The following is a 15,936-nucleotide window of genomic DNA, read 5'->3' as shown; positions in this document are numbered from 1 at the left end:
GGCCTGGCTATGGGACGGAGACGGCTTTGGTCGCCTTGGTGGATGACCTACACAGAGAACTGGATAGGGGGAGTGTGTCCCTGTTGGTTCTGCTGGACCTTTTAGCGGCTTTCGATACCATCGACCATGGTATTCTTCTGGGTAGCCTTGTGGGGATGGGACTTGGGGGCACTGTCTTGCAGTGGCTCCGTTCCTTCCTGGAGGGACGAACCCAGAAGGTGGTGCTGGGGGATTCCTGTTCGACCCCTTGGCTGTTTGCCTGCGGGGTCCCTCAGGGTTCAGTTTTGTCCCCTATGCTATTTAACATCTACATGAAACCGCTGGGAAAGGTTGTCCGGGGGTTTGGGGTTTGGTGTCATCAATATGCTGATGACACCCAACTCTATTTCTCCTTTCCACCTAATTCCAAGGAAGCTGTCTCGGTTTTAAACCAGTGCCTGGTGTCAGTGGTGGACTGGATGACAGCGAACAAATTGAAGCTTAATCCAGACAAGACAGAGGTGCTCCTGGTCAGTCGTAGGACGAATCAGGGAATAGGGATACAGCCAGTGCTGGATGGGGTTACACCCCCCCCCCTGAAGACACAGGTTCGCAGTTTGGGTGTGCTCCTGGACTCAGCTTTAAACCTGGAATCCCAGGTTTCGGCAGTGGCTAGGAGTGCTTTTGCACAGTTAAGATTAGTGTGCCAACTGCGCCCATTCCTTGAGCTGTCTGATTTGGTCATGGTAACACATGCCTTAGTTACATCCCGCTTAGATTACTGTAACGCGCTCTACGTAGGGCTGCCTCTGAAGACTGTTTGGAAACTTCAGTTGGTTCAACGTGCTGCAGCCAGAATGTTAACTGGGGCGGGTTACAGGGACCATACAACTCCACTGTTAAAAAAGCTCCACTGGTTGCCAGTCTGTTTCTGAACACAATTCAAAGTGCTGGTGATGACCTATAAAGCCCTATACGGCTTAGGTCCAGGCTATCTATCAGACCGTATCTCCTTGTATGAACCTGCACAGGCCCTGAGATCTTCAGGAGAGGCCCTTCTCTCAATACCCACACCCTCTCAAGTACGACTGGTGGGGACGTGTGATAGGGTCTTCTCAGTGCCTGCCCCTAGGCTTTGGAATTCCCTTCCTAGGGATGTAAGAATGACCCCCTCCTTGCAGTCCTTCCGGCGTCAAGCAAAGACCTTTCTATTCCAACAAGCCTTTGGTATTGATGGCTGCTAAAGATAGGGCTTGATGGGAACTGCATTGCTAATGCCTAATTCCTCCATTTTAAGACTGTTTTTTTGATTCTCTTTTAGCTATAAGTATGAATGGTTTTAATATTGGAATTAGTTTAATTTTATTTTAATCTAGACTCTGTATGTTTTAATTATATGTGTTTTTATCTGGAAGCCGCCGAGAGTTCCAGTTTTGGAAGGATGGAGGGGTATAAATAATAATAATAATAATAATAATAATAATAATAATAATAATAATAATAATAATAATAATAAGGATTGAGAGGACACATTGCTGGCCGCAGACGTTGCACTGGACACCTCATTGGGGACTACAGTAGATGTGGATAGGGCATCAAGACTGCTATGGACGCAAGCAACTTTACTCTCAAAGTGCCTTGCAACCAATTCACAGTGGGCCTCCGAAGGGTGTAAATCTCCATTTCCTGGAATTGATGTCAACAGACCCCTGACAATACAGAAAAGCTCCACTGGACGGCTACTTGAGGATGTGATGGAGGCAGAGGAGTGGGACTTGCTCGCCACCCTCACCACCACCACACAGTAGGCACGGTTTTGATGCTTTACTCATGCCTGATCAGCCTCACAGCACATCTTTTGCCACTTGCGCTCTAGCCGTCGTCCAGCCTGTTTCATTGTCCTTAGCTCACTGGTGTACCAAGGTGCAAGCTGGGCTCCACAATGCCGGAGAGGGTGCTTGGGGACAACCGCGTCAAGACCCCGATGTGCCTCTCTGTTTCACAGCATGACAAGGTCAACAGGGTCAGCAGCTTTATCTACTGGGAACTCCCCCAGGGCATTCAGGAATCCAGTGGATTCCATTAGGCTCCGGGGGCGGATAGACTCAGAAATGGCAATTGTTACAATTTTGAATTTGTAAAACACTTATACGCTGGATAAGGCATTTAAATGCTATGTTCCATTTATTGTGGAATACAATAGATGTAGAAATTGCATATTCCAAATATAAATCCAGTTCTTGAATTGTTCTGCTTACCTGGTCGTGAGACCTCTGAGCTGTTGAAAACTGCTTCTTGCAGGCTGCTGAGAAGAGGTTGGGAGTTTGAGTTACCATGGAGATCTCTACACTCAACAGTGGAGAAATCTAGAATGAGAGAATGCCATCATCAATGAGATCAAGTTTGCACTGGAAGATAAGAGCATGCATGTCCCCTCCTCCACTTTACTATCCATTACTAACATCATGTGGTTGCCTAAGTGGAATCAGAATCCATTCATACGTTCTTCTAAAAAATGGTTTCATATGATGTAGATGATAGTAGTAGTAGTAGTAGTAGTAGTAGTATACCACCTTTTACATCAAGAAGAAATACCAAGGTAGCGCACAGACAAATAAAAGCCAACAGCAAAATAACAAGATCAAAACAAATTATATATTACACTGTGACTGTCAATATTATTATTATTATTATGGTTTATTTCTATCCTGCCTTTTGCCCAAAAGGCCCTCAAACACAGACAAGTGGATAGACAAGTTTGGTCCCTCTGGTCTCCTTATGTTACACAGGCTGTGTAGAAGCTGCTGGAGAATGACTCTGTTCTATGTATCACCCAGGTAAAGTTAAGAAGTTTGGCATCCTCAGGAGAAGCCCATGCTGCGGCACTTCCTTACACCAGCGTCACCTCTCCTGGAAATTAAGGAAACACTAGGGCAGACAGAAACTATTGTACGGGTTCCTCTAATGTAGCCCAGGGCTTCTTTGATAACTTTAGCATGTACAGAAAACCATGCTGCCAGAGTTCCGTATGTCAGGGGAAGAGATCTCATAGCTCAATAGTACAGTACATGATTTCTTTTCCAAAAAAAAAGGCCTACATTAAATTCCCAGGTTTTCCATCTGGAAGGAATTCATGGGGCAGACTTGGGAACAATCTCTACCCGAGTCCAGCTGACTGTTGTGAGTAAACAGTAATAGAATAGATGGATCAGTGAATTGACTCGGTATAAGCAGGGCATGGTCTGAGGGCACATAATGCCGTCACTTGCTGAAGCTAAGCAGGCCCGGAGTCTAGTCAGGTTTTTTTGGGGGGGGGGGAACAGAATCCCATGTATAGCACTTTGAGTTCCATGATGGAAGAAAGGTGGGCTATAAATGTAGTCAGCCACTCCATCAACGTGTACCTGCATAACGTAAAAATTGGATGACTGAAAATTACTTGAAAGGTGGTGTGCTGTAAGAGACATAGAGCTCTGTAAGAGATCAGCCGCATGTAGCTTAATTACTTTTGGCCTCATGAAGGAACACAGAAAGTTGCTTTATACCAAGATCATTAGCTCATCTATCTCACTATGTGTGTATGCGTATTTATATATTTTACACTGATTGGCAACTGATTTCCAGGTTTTCAGACAGAAATCTTTCCCAGCTCTACCTGGAGGTACCAGGGAGTAGACTTGAGACTTTTTGAATGTGCTCTATCACTGTGTCACCGTCCCTCCCTACCGTTAGCTGCTAATCCATCCTTAAATACATTATCAATCACCTCAAATTGTTGCAAGAGTTTTTTTTAAAAGGTCTCATGTTAATTATCAAGATTTACAAAGAGCAAACTGATTGGGCAACACATTAGGTCTGTATTAGTTTTAAAGATGTTTCTAACACCCAATATTAGTTCTATTATTAAATCCTTAAAAAATAGGTTTCTCTCTGGAATATCCTCTAACTACCAAATATCAATCAGAAAATTATATCACATCTCATATGCCCTGGATTTATTTTCCACAAACTGTCCAATAAAAAAAATAAAAGTTAATTTTTTAAAAAAATATCCCTTGGATACACCCTGTGTATATGGTAAGAGTTTCACAGCAACGCAGGGGGCTTTTTAAAGTGGCATAACTCACCATCTGTTTTATACCCAAAATCTTGAAATGTAGATTGCAACAAAAAGGACTAAAATAAAAAATAAATTAACCAGTGTGCCCGCAACCATGTTATTATTCAAATTATTTCTGTATTTCTGACAATAAACTGCTCTCTGAATAATAGCTTTAATGCCACCATTATTAATTTTTTTTGTACCTGAAGCTGATTGATTGCAATTGACGCTTTTTAATATGATTTTAAACCTTTTTTAAAATAATGTTTTAACCTTTTTTTAAGGATGTCTTGAAAGCTTTTAAAAAAATGTTTTTAAAGATGTTTTGTTTTAATGTATTTTAAAGTCTGTTTTTATGATGTTTTAAAGTGTTTTTAGTGCTTTTGTTTGCCGCCCTGGGCTCCTGCTGGGAGGAAGGGTGGGATATAAATCAAATAATAAATAAATAAATAAGTTTTGATGAAAATGTTTTAAAGTCACATGTTCAGGAGCCTCTAAGTGCAATCCCACGCTTATTTATAGGGAAGTAATCCCACTGAATTTGATGGGGCTTACTTCCAAGTGTGCTTTGAACCATAAAAAATAAGTTAACAGCAACTCAGAGCAAATACTATGAAAAAGTAAGTCTCTAGCTATTTTAACATTACTTCTCTTTGCAGGGCACATTAATTTTTAAAAGTTACCTAAAAGAACACAAAATACAATTAACATACTTGCTCGAGCTTTGATTTCTTCCAAATATTGTGTGGTTCCAGATTTAATGGTCTGAAAACTCACATCTAATGGGAATTGTCTAAAATGCTAGTTTTATCTTTGCAATATTTTAGTAGCTTTTTATTTTATTAAAATGCTCCAAAAATAAAGGATAATTTGTAATTAAGTTCCAGTCCACAATACCCTAGACCAGCCTTTCCCAACCAGTGTACCTCCAGAAGTTGTTGGACCACAACTCCCATCTTCTTGACCATTGGCAATGCTGGCTGAGGCTGATGGGAGTTGTGGTCCAACAACATCTGGAGGCACACTGGTTGGGAAAGGCTGCCCTAGACACATCGGGCCCGACAATCCCTAGTGTACATGTGTGTTGCTGAGGAGGTTAATGAAGAAACAAAAGGTAGTGTCAAAGAATTTCTGCTCTAACTTTGATCTTATTTCATGGACAATTTTTTATTTTTTTAACATTATATAGTGCAACCAGTCTGCATGCAATTCAATGGATCGTGACGTTTCTCCATGCAACTAGTGCTTGATGTGGCCTTGGAGGAGGTCTGAGTGGGCAATTTAAGCAGACTGACCTTTGTTGCAACCTCAACCCCACAACTCACCTCCAATATTAATAATCAGTTATATTCAAGGCTGGCCCTTCCATTAGGTAAACTGATGCAACTGCCAGATAGAGGGAGTCAACAAATTTGTATCCCATGGGACCACTACTTGTCTCTGCTGCCTGGCTCTGCTGCTCTGCTGTCTGTCCAACGGGCAAGGTAACTTTGCCTCACCCTCCTCTCTCCCTACCTGCCTCACTCTAGAAAGGGCAAACCGGGATCCTTCTATAGAGCAAGGCATTCTTGGCAGGATGGCCATGACAGTACCTGTGCCAGCATGGCTTACTATGGTGGCGAAAGCTACTGTAATTTTAAACTGTTTTCTCTTAGCAGCAAACCACAACTGTGCATGCACTCTCTGCCTAGAATGTCTCACTCTAAGAATGGACACCCTTGGCCCTTCATAGAGTAAGGTAGGCAGGGAAGAGGAGGAAAGCCTAGCTGGTGCTGCTGGTGCTGCTGGTGCTAAAGCAGCAGCAAAGGGGGAGGGAAAGCCAGCAGAAGGAGAGCAGGGGGAGGGCTGCTGCAAGGGGAGGTGAAGCACAGAGCAGGGGCAGGTGCTCAGGCGCAATCTCTTGCACCATTCCTGTCTACATTGCAGCCGCTTTACATCTCCCCAGTCATTCTGCTTCTGTGCTCTCTAAATCATAGTGTGGCTTAGCGTGTCATCTGAACCAGGCTTGTTGTTTAGATCTCCTGGACAAACTACAACATATAAACCGTAGAACAAACCTTGGTTACAGCTCATGGTTAATCTGGAGAGAGGATATTCTCTGTGGAGTCCACCCATTTGTGCTAAGCCAGGCCAGTGAACCTTTCCAGACAATGGCCAGATACGCACCACACATTTATTTATTTATTTACTTACTTACTTACTACATTTGTATACCGCCCCATAGCCGAAGCTCTCTGGGCGGTTTACAACATAAAAAATCAATATAAATTCTACATAATAAAAACAATAGTTCACATTTTAAGTAAACATATCTAAACAATAAATATCTAAACAATATATATAACATGAGAACAAAATGAATCATATACAAAACAAAAAGAATATAACAATTATAAAAATATATCTAAAAACTTCCATGAAAGTTACACTATTTAAAGTAGTACTATACCATTTTAAACAGTCATGGCTTCAGACTGGCTTCACGGTAGAGATGCAGCCAATCTTTCTATCCCTTTAATATCTGTATGTCTCTTCCTCTGTCCTCCTTTTTCAGAATGCCCCATTCCATTCCCCCACCCCGACTGTCCATTTTTCCCTTTCCACAGTCAGTCAGCAATTTGTGACTGCTGAGCATGCACAATGCTCGTTGGGATATTTTGGAATTCCCAACCCCCTCAGGGTTTATTTTCCCCCTAAAGGCTTTTCATATGTCTGCAAACCTCAGGGTTCCCCCACATCTGCTGATGCATCCCCTTTTTGTGCATGGATAGTGCCTTTTTGGCTGCATAAGTGTGACCATTCTTGGATGAAGGCAGGAAACAGATTATAAAGTAACAACTCCCTCTATATAAATTGAACATCATTAACCTTTTATCTTCCCTTCCACTGCCAAGTGGAAAACATAATTGCCATTCTGGAAACACTCCAAATGTACTAGATGCTACTACAAATCAAGAAAACTTCTTGCGATCAGACAAATCAAGGGGTTGATTCATAGCACACAGAAGTATTCATTAGGGAACAAGGTTGCAATCCCTGGAAGAAATGGCCATCAGAGCAGTAACACCAGTACAGGTGATGTAATGCTAAATGGGACACACAGGAGCACACACACACAGTTATGCGGATTCATATTTCAGTTTCTCAAAACAAGGAGATCCATGTCAAATGATAAAATGAATGTTTTGTATTCTTTTGAAATGATGAATAGTTTTAATATTCATAAACATTACCCCAAAGTATAACCTCTAATTCATCCATGAATATGACAATCCATGGCAAACTACAGCATTTTATCTTCATGCCATGAAGCTGAAAAATTAAAACAAAGTTGTTGTTTTAAAAAAATGCTCGAAGTCCAGAACACCCACACACATACACAGAGCTGTGAGCAAAGCACTATACAGCTACACTGTGTTTTTCCTTCTGAGAACACACAGTATTATTATGGCTGCTTCAAATTCCTAGCTGCAAAACTGTGGAACAAACTTTCACACAGTAGTATGGCAACAGCAGCTGGTAGGCAGCAGTGGAAATGTGGGAGGGTGGGCCCATGCAGCTACTACCATTTGCCATACAGCACAACATGCCACTGGACAGGCAAGAACTTGCTTGTGCTATGGGCATTGTATGTGCCCATCATGTTATTTAAACCAGGCCTTTAAGATGCCCAATGTTAGCATAAGTGTACTAAACTCCTCTGCCCCTCTGGCTCCAAACTACGAGTAAGATAACAATGCACATTCAGGTGAGCCGACCCTGTTTAGAAGGCACAATAGGTGCATGCAACATCATACAAGTATGTTCTTCTTGCCTGCCCATCACTGTAAACAAAACTGGACCCTAAACTCACATTTACATATACACAGCTAAGGGTTATTTAGGGTTGTCTCACTGAGTGTAAATTGTCAGGCAAATGTGGCCAATCATTGCTCCAAGTGTTACCTGAATGATACAGCTGTTTGTCACCCACATTACATTTCTAGATGTACACATAAAGCATCTTTGATGTACATGTGAGAAAAAGCCTTAAAACAGTAGCTTAAACTAAATGTTGCTCTCTCTCTCTCTCTCTCTCTCTCTCTCTCTGACAGTAGTCAAAAACGACAATTTTTTTTTAAAGGCTAAGTCTGCTTTTCTTGAAAGGATCCAACAGCCAACCTATAATCCCCCAGACTAAGTAGCATCCTCTGGAAACCAGTTAGATTTGATGTCAACAAGCCCAAAGTATTCTAATGTGGATGTTACCAATCAGAGTAAAATATACAGTGTACCAATATGCAAAGGATTGTAGCAAGACAACTTTCATTAGGTGGGCAGAGACAAAAAAGGGGGGCAGAAGGGTTGGGGCATTGGTCACTATAAGAGAGGTTTCTGGGAGAAAGGTTCTCATAGGTAATGACAAAAATAAACCCCAATTTATGCACTTTAATTAGGAACTATGGCTTGTGAAGTTTACAAAAAAGCAAATCAATTTAAAATACAATATTTTCCATATGCAAAATAGTTCCATAAACTACATATCAGTGACTAGGAAGTAAATGTATATTGTGCAAGTCATTCTGCTATCATTATCTGAATTGTTAATAAAGTCTTTTTTTTTTTTTTTCAATAATTTTTATTCAGATTTTCATAAAACATACAAGACGAAATCATAAAACATTCAAAGACAAAAAACAAAATCAAAAATAGTTAAAAAAAAAAAAAGAAAAAAAAAAACAAAAATAAAAAATAAAGAGTAAAATATTGACTTCCCATTTGTCAAAGATCAAATCAGTTATAAGTCTATAATATATAACAATCCTGTCTCTTAAGTCATATTATAAAATCACTTTCCTCCAGTAGTTATCTTACTTAATCACCAAATCTCATAAACATTACTTTATTCTTTCCACAAAAAGTCAAAGAGAGGTTTCAATTCTTTAAGAAATATATCTATCAATTTTTTTTTCCAGATAAGCATATCGATTAATCCATCTCATTACTAATTATGATAATCTTATTGTCATAACCATAGTCAAAATAAACATTTCAATTAATCCATCACATCAGAATCTGTTAGGTTCAGTAATTTCAGTAGCCATTGTTCTATTATCCCTATTAGTTCCATTTTCCATCTTCCATCTTCAGTAGTCTTGTTAAGTCCAGTAATTTCAGTATCCAATCTTCCATTATCAGTATTCCATAATAATCTTGCTGTCAAAGCCATAGTCATATAGTAAGAGTCTGATGGGAATTACCTCTATCCCAAATATTTTCTTGCCATCCATTCTGAATAGGTTGCTGAAATACTGCTGTAAAATCATATCTCTGTTCTTTTTTTCAAAATACACTGGGTCATCTCTTGAAAGTTTTTCCATTGTCACATGGCTGCAGTTAATTCCATAGATTTTCTCTATATTGGGCTCCATCACATCATTCCAGTCCAGAAGATTATCCATGCCATTGATAACTTTATCTCTAGAATCTTCATTAATTTCTTCAGAGATAACATTGAGTTCCAAACAATAGATTTTATTTCTAAAGTCCATAGACTCCAAATCTTGTTCCTGTTCCACGTTTGTTCCAATCTCCGGGATCTCCTCTCTCACAGGGACCCCTGTTCCAGTCTCCAGGGTCTCCTCTCTCACAGGGACCCCTGTTCCAGTCTCCAGGGTCTCCTCTCTCACAAGGACCCCTATGTCTTTAATCTCCTGTGTCTCCAAACAATAGATTTTGTTTCTAAAGTCCATAGACTCCAAATCTTTTTCCTGTTCCACGTTTGTTCCAATCTCCGGGGTCTCCTCTCTCACAGGGACCCCTTCCAGGGTCACCTCTCTCACAGGGACCCCTATATCTTTAATCTCCTGCTTCATTTTACTCAATTCAATTTTCAGCTCCTTACAACCCTGTCGCAGGTTTTGTTTCGTTATCTCAATCTCATCCATTATTTTCTGAAACATAGTTATTTCCAGATTCTCAGCCACTTTCTTAATTGCCATTTTAAAAGAAAAATATAGGAAAACCACTTCTTATTTCAGCAACAATTGGGTTAATACTCCAAACTTGGTGACATCACAGTATAAACAGAGCAGACAGCCTTATCTCTCCATGCTTAAGTAAACAAAATGCAGTTCCCAGGATCGAAACAATTAATGGCGGTCGTCAGGAAACAGATTCGTCAAAATAAAATAGACCAAAAAGAGAGTAGTCTCAGACAATATAATATTCTTCAAAATAAAAATCTGGAATAGAAATCCCTCTTCTGTGTGTATCTTTAGAATGCAAATCCAGGACAGCTTTTTGCAACAAAAACAGAGATAAGCTATTAATTAGTGAGTAGCAGAGAGAAGTTATAGCTCCCCAGTGAGATGTCAAAAACCGATCAATCTGGCAAATCTCTTTTAAACAGCAACAATTTAAGTCAAGTAAAAGAAAAATATAGAAAGAAGGGTGCTTGCCTGTTAGTGCGTTCTCTCTTAGAAGATAAGATGAACGTTCGCTTTATCAGATAGAGCTTGTTGTTGAAAATCCGTCCCACCTTCGTCGGCTGGACCTCGTCCCATAAATTAATGAGATCTGGTCGTCCCAACAAAAATAGGCTTTGAGGTTAATCTCTTCGTTTCTCCCTACCCGGGAGAAGTTTAATCAGTCAAAAAGAAAAAAAAATCTGACTGATATATCTGAATAAGCTTCTTTTGAGGCAGGAGCCCGTCTCAAAAGCAGGCACAGGCTAAGTCACCCTTCCCGGAAGTCGAATTGTTAATAAAGTCTAACATGCCGTTATTTCTCTGCAAACTTGCAGAGGAACTGTTCACTTTAAATTCCTTCAGATATGTTGCTTTCAGGAGCCAAGATTACTAAACTTGCTTTTCCCCGATGAAGCTTTGAACGCCTGTATGGTATCAGCACATGTGTCAAAGTTGAGAATAAATTTTCACACACAGCTGTAGATGCACCAAAGGTGAGTCCTGCAGCATATAAAGTGTACATGGATGGAAAGGCTTCCTTGTACAGGTACAATGTTTTAGGAAGCTTGTGAACTGTGAGTTCAGTTCTCCTGAGGCAGCTGCTTCCTGGAACTAACTATCCAGGTCTCAGCTACCATGACAGGAATAATAATAATAATAATAAAATTTTATTTGTTGGTCGCCTATCTGTCCGAATTAACGGACACTCTAGGCGACTCACAACAATAATTAAAATACAATATAATCAAAACACAATCATCAATTAATCCAACATCAAAACATCAATTAAAACATCAAAATCACTACTCCACCCCCAAGTTCCTATAGGCCTGCCTGAATAGCCAGGTCTTTAAAGTTCGGCAAAAATTCAACAGGGAGGAGGCATGTCGAAGGTCGTAAGGGAGAGAGTTCCAGAGGGTGGGGGCCACAATCGAGAACGCCCTCTCTCTGGTCCGCACCAGCCTAGCTGTTTTGACTGGTGGGACCGAGAGGAGGTCCTGTGTGGCTGATCTTGTAAGGCGGCCCAATTGGTGATAGGAAAGCAATTAAGAGGTTTCACTTTAAAAAATAAATTAATACCTAAAAACATCATTTTTAATAAGGAAATGCTTGACAGCATGTCACATTATTATACATCTCTCTGAACTACAGATGCTAGAATTAACTGAATAAGCACACAATCTCTGGGCCAGCCAGTTAGCACTGCTTTTGATGGCTCTACCAGCAAATCTCACATACCCTATTTTGGTAGTATACAAGTTTCCATGAGAAAAGTTAAATATGGTGAATTGTTTATAATAATCATTTGCAATTGGGAAGAGGTCTAAAACTGTTGCAACTAAGGCCCTAGACACATTATACTCTTCAAAACCATTCTGAAATGGAACCAGCTTGAAAGTATTGAAATAATTTATTTTTCAACTTTGTTTTTAACAAACTAGGGAAGAAATGCATCCCAGACACACAGTATTATAGCTCCCCATAGCCTGGGCCAAGTTAGTAAGGTCTCATTAGATTCCTGGGCCTTGGAAAGCCAGCTCACTCACCTTTCTGCTTCTTCTCAAGTCCTGCCCTGGGCTAGGGAGGCTGCTGCACAGTTGAGGCCCAAAAGCCTAGGCACACCCACCACCTCCAGAGGCTGGCTGAGCACTACAGGATCAGGGAAGATGCTCTGCAGTGCATAACAATGCTGTTCTTCCTGCTTTCCTGCCTCCAATTGCAAATCCATAAGCTTCCCAAGTCCCTTTCCCATCCATCAAGATTTGTGTTCACTTCATTCACATTTTTAACTCTTACATTTGTTGTGTTTGCACTCCCTTTGGTAACATTACCTTGCCCCTCTCTTTGGATGCCTAAACTATGGTTCTAAAAGCTCAACTGAAGTTTTAAGTTATTGCAATGCTAGAAATTTGGGGACTGATGGAAAATTTAATGAGGGGGATAGAATTATCATTGGGACCAATGCCCTCATCCCTCCATCCCTTCGCCCCTGAGTATGCCAATGCTTGAAAATGAGAGTGGGTGCCGCAGTGGACCTATGAATGAGCGGGAAGGGTCTGGGCTCAGCCAGGGGATCCGCCATATCCAACTCCCCTCAGCCCAGTGTAAATACGAGTTGCATTACGCCCTAAATCGAGCTTGTTAAATATTACCTTTAAAAAGTTACTTGCTACACAAAAGTTACTTGCCACTTGACACCTCTGCTCCAGCAGTAGCCCAGCCCCATCCTGTCTGGATATCTCCAACAGTAGTCAGAGGCCAGAAACAAATGTGTGTCTGATGTTCCTTATTTTTCTCCAGTTACGTTACCAGATATTAAATTATCTGCCCTCGTGATCCAGTTCCCACTTTAAAAAAAAATTGATTGGCCTATTGATTCTCTCATCTTTACTGCACATTTCCAATAATTCTGCCTTCTAATTCTTCCACTTCTTCCTTTTAGGTCAGCTTTTGTTATTCTTTTTTATTTATTTATTTAATTATACTTTGTCCTTATCTAATAATCATCCCACCTCTCTTGCTTTTGCTGGGGTGGGGAGTTACTGACTTTTAAATTCTCTGTCCATGTCTTAATTTCTAGTACTACTGTTTTTGGCCGCTTGTAATCTGCTTTTTACTCTTCTAATTCAGATGAGAATGCCCTGTTATTTTCAATTATCTTCTTGCACCAAAATCATAGGGTATTTTTATCTGTGCTTTTTGGATCATTCATTCATTCATTTATATACCGCCTCCTAGCCAAAGCTCTCTGGCTGGTTTACAACAATTGAAAACAAGAATACAAATTTAAAACCATGCCAAATTAAAACCTATGAAAACCAATAGGCAAGTTGAAAACGTGCTATTCAAATACTGTTTATAATGCCTGAGAGAAGAGGAAAGTCTTCACCTGGCACCAAAAAATTAACAGTGTTGGCGCCAGGCGCACCTCATCACAAACATCATTCCATAATTTGGGGCCCACCACTGAGAAGGCCCTCTCCTTTGTTGCTATCCTCCGACCTTCCTTTCGGAGTAAGCACCCAGAGGAGGACCTTTGATGTTGAGTGTAGCTGAGCAGGCCCTAGCAAGCTGGGGAGGACTAGCCTCAGAGGAAGGCAATGGTAAACCCCCTCTGAATACCGCTTACCATGAAATCCCTGTTCATAGGGTCACCGTAAGTTGGGATCGACTTAAAGGCAGTCCATTTCCTTTTCCAGTGTATGGGTGGGTTCATGTCGGGAGAGGCGTTCCATCAGGTATTGTCGTCCCAAGCCATGTAAGGCTTTATAGGTTAAAACCAGCACCTTGAATCGAGCTCGGAAACATACAGGCAGCCAATGCAAGCGGGCCAGAGTCGGTTCCCTGTTACCAATCTGGCCGCTGCATTTTGCACAAGCTGCAGTTTCCAAACTGTCTTCAAAGGCAGCCCCACATAGAGCACATTGCAGTAATCTAACTTGGAGGTTACCACAGCATGGACAACTGAAGCCAGTTTATCCCTGTCCAGATAGGGGTGTAGCTGGGCCACCAACCGGAGTTTGTGGCACTCCATGCCACAGAGGCTACCTGAGCCTCAAGTAACAGAGATGGTTCTAGGACAGCCTTTCCCAACTAGTGGGCCACCAGGTGTTGCTGGACCACAACTCCCATCAGCCTCAGCCAGCATTGCCAATGGTCAGGAAAGATGGGAATTGTGGCCCAACAACATCTGGTGGCTCACTAGTTGGGAAAGGCTGTTCTAGAAGAACCCCCAAGCTACGAACCTGCTCCTTCAGGGGGAGTGCGACCCCATCCAGGACAGGTTGGACATCCACCATCTGGTCAGATGAACCACCCACTAACAGCATCTCAGTCTTGTCCGGATTGAGCCTCAGTTTATTAGCCCTCATCCAGTCCACTGTCACAGCCAAGCACCGGTTCAGCACATCGATCATGAGCCAGCCTTTGACACTGTTGCTCTTTTTACTTTTGTTGGTTCTCTTGACTTTTTATGTATTGTTTTTGTCATGGTTTCAATCAGATCATTGTCATAGTTCCATTAACATTTAAGCGGCTTTGTTTTGAACTATTTCTCCTCTCAATAGGAACTACTTAAGGAGCAGCAATAGGCCCTCTTCTCTTTATATTCTTCCCATTATCTGTTCATTCAGTCATCATTTATGGAGATGGCTATAAGATGTTCTTTTAATTTTCTCCTCCTTCTCTTGCCCCAATCTCTGCTGTCTGGGTGAAGGACCATTTTCTCAAACTTAACTTTGCCCACCTCCCCCAAAGCTTCTATTTTTATTCTTGCTTTTCAGCCATTTTCCATCATCACTTTCTCTTGTTCATGATAATGTTGCTGTTTGTTCTCAATTTCAGAACTGTGGAATACATTTTGGTTCTTCTCTGTTCTTGTCTCCCAATCTTCAGGCACTTGTCAAGCTTGTTTTCAATAGAGCAATGTATCTAGACTTTTCTTTATTATTTATTTATTTATTTAATTATTTGATTTATATCCTGCCCTTTCTCCCAGTAGGAGCCCAAGGTGGCAAACAAAAGCACTAAAAACACTTTAAAACATCATAAAAACAGACTTCAAAATATATTAAAACAAAACAACCATTAAAAACATATTAAAACAAAACATCTTTAAAAACATTTTTTTAAAAGTTTTAAAAACAGTTTTAAAAGAGAAGGTTGAAAATATATTAAAAAGCTATTCTAACGTGGGGGACTTGGCCTTGAGCTGAATGGAAGCAAGATAGATTAGCTCCGACAGCTATGGGACAATAAAGGCGATAAAAGGCAGCAGAATTGAACGACTGAATGTTTAAAAGTAAGCTACGTATAGAGAATGCTACAAAGCATTCTTTGGAAGCATTCAATACTGCATTTTTGCCTTCCTCACCAGACAAGGATGGAATAACATGGTGAAAGGCAGCGCTAAAACACAGAAAGGTGTGAAACTGACAAGCTAATGGACAGACAGTAACAATGCCAATGAGAAAATTGGCAAACTCAGACAGGCTTTAATGGCAGATTGGGGGGCAGCTCTGCAACCATTAGAGACTAAAATAGAAGCTATGTCTGTTCAGATTTTGGACATTGCTAAAACGGCAAGTGAGGCAATGCAAATGGGCCTTGACAACCATACTGAGCTTCAACTTGTCAAAATGGCGACGGCTGACATCAAGCTCCGTCAGGAAGAACAGGAAAATAGGGAGCATAGAAAGAATTTTTGGGTAAATGGGATCCCTGAAAAAGAGGAAGGGGTGGATGTTCCTAGTTTCTTAGGAAAATGGATTAACTAAATTGACTTCACATTAAAGAAGCAGTATTTAAGGCCTTCCAGAATTTAAAGGAAGTTAAATATGGAGAAACTCCCATAGAAATATTCCAGGCATTTGCCCAGAAACCCTAAAAAGACATTGTGCTTTCTGC

At 40.8% G+C, this 15,936-nt stretch overlaps 1 protein-coding gene across 10 annotated transcripts in view; it reads right to left on the bottom strand.

Moving 5' to 3' along the window:
* The window catches only part of TBL1X (transducin beta like 1 X-linked), a 262,884-nt gene that overhangs the window by 94,245 nt on the left and 152,703 nt on the right, over window positions 1-15,936 (bottom strand). For all 10 annotated transcript variants that reach the window (XM_061627078.1, XM_061627077.1, XM_061627081.1 and 7 more), the window contains one exon: window positions 2,238-2,345. The gene's annotated coding sequence lies outside the window, so the exon portion shown is untranslated. The remainder of the gene's footprint in view (window positions 1-2,237; window positions 2,346-15,936) is intronic.

The sequence above is a fragment of the Rhineura floridana genome, chromosome 5, assembly GCF_030035675.1.
Source record: "Rhineura floridana isolate rRhiFlo1 chromosome 5, rRhiFlo1.hap2, whole genome shotgun sequence".
Lineage (NCBI taxonomy): Eukaryota > Metazoa > Chordata > Lepidosauria > Squamata > Rhineuridae > Rhineura > Rhineura floridana.
The sequence above is the reverse complement of the archived record's forward strand: the minus strand, read 5'-3'. Positions and strand labels throughout refer to the sequence as shown.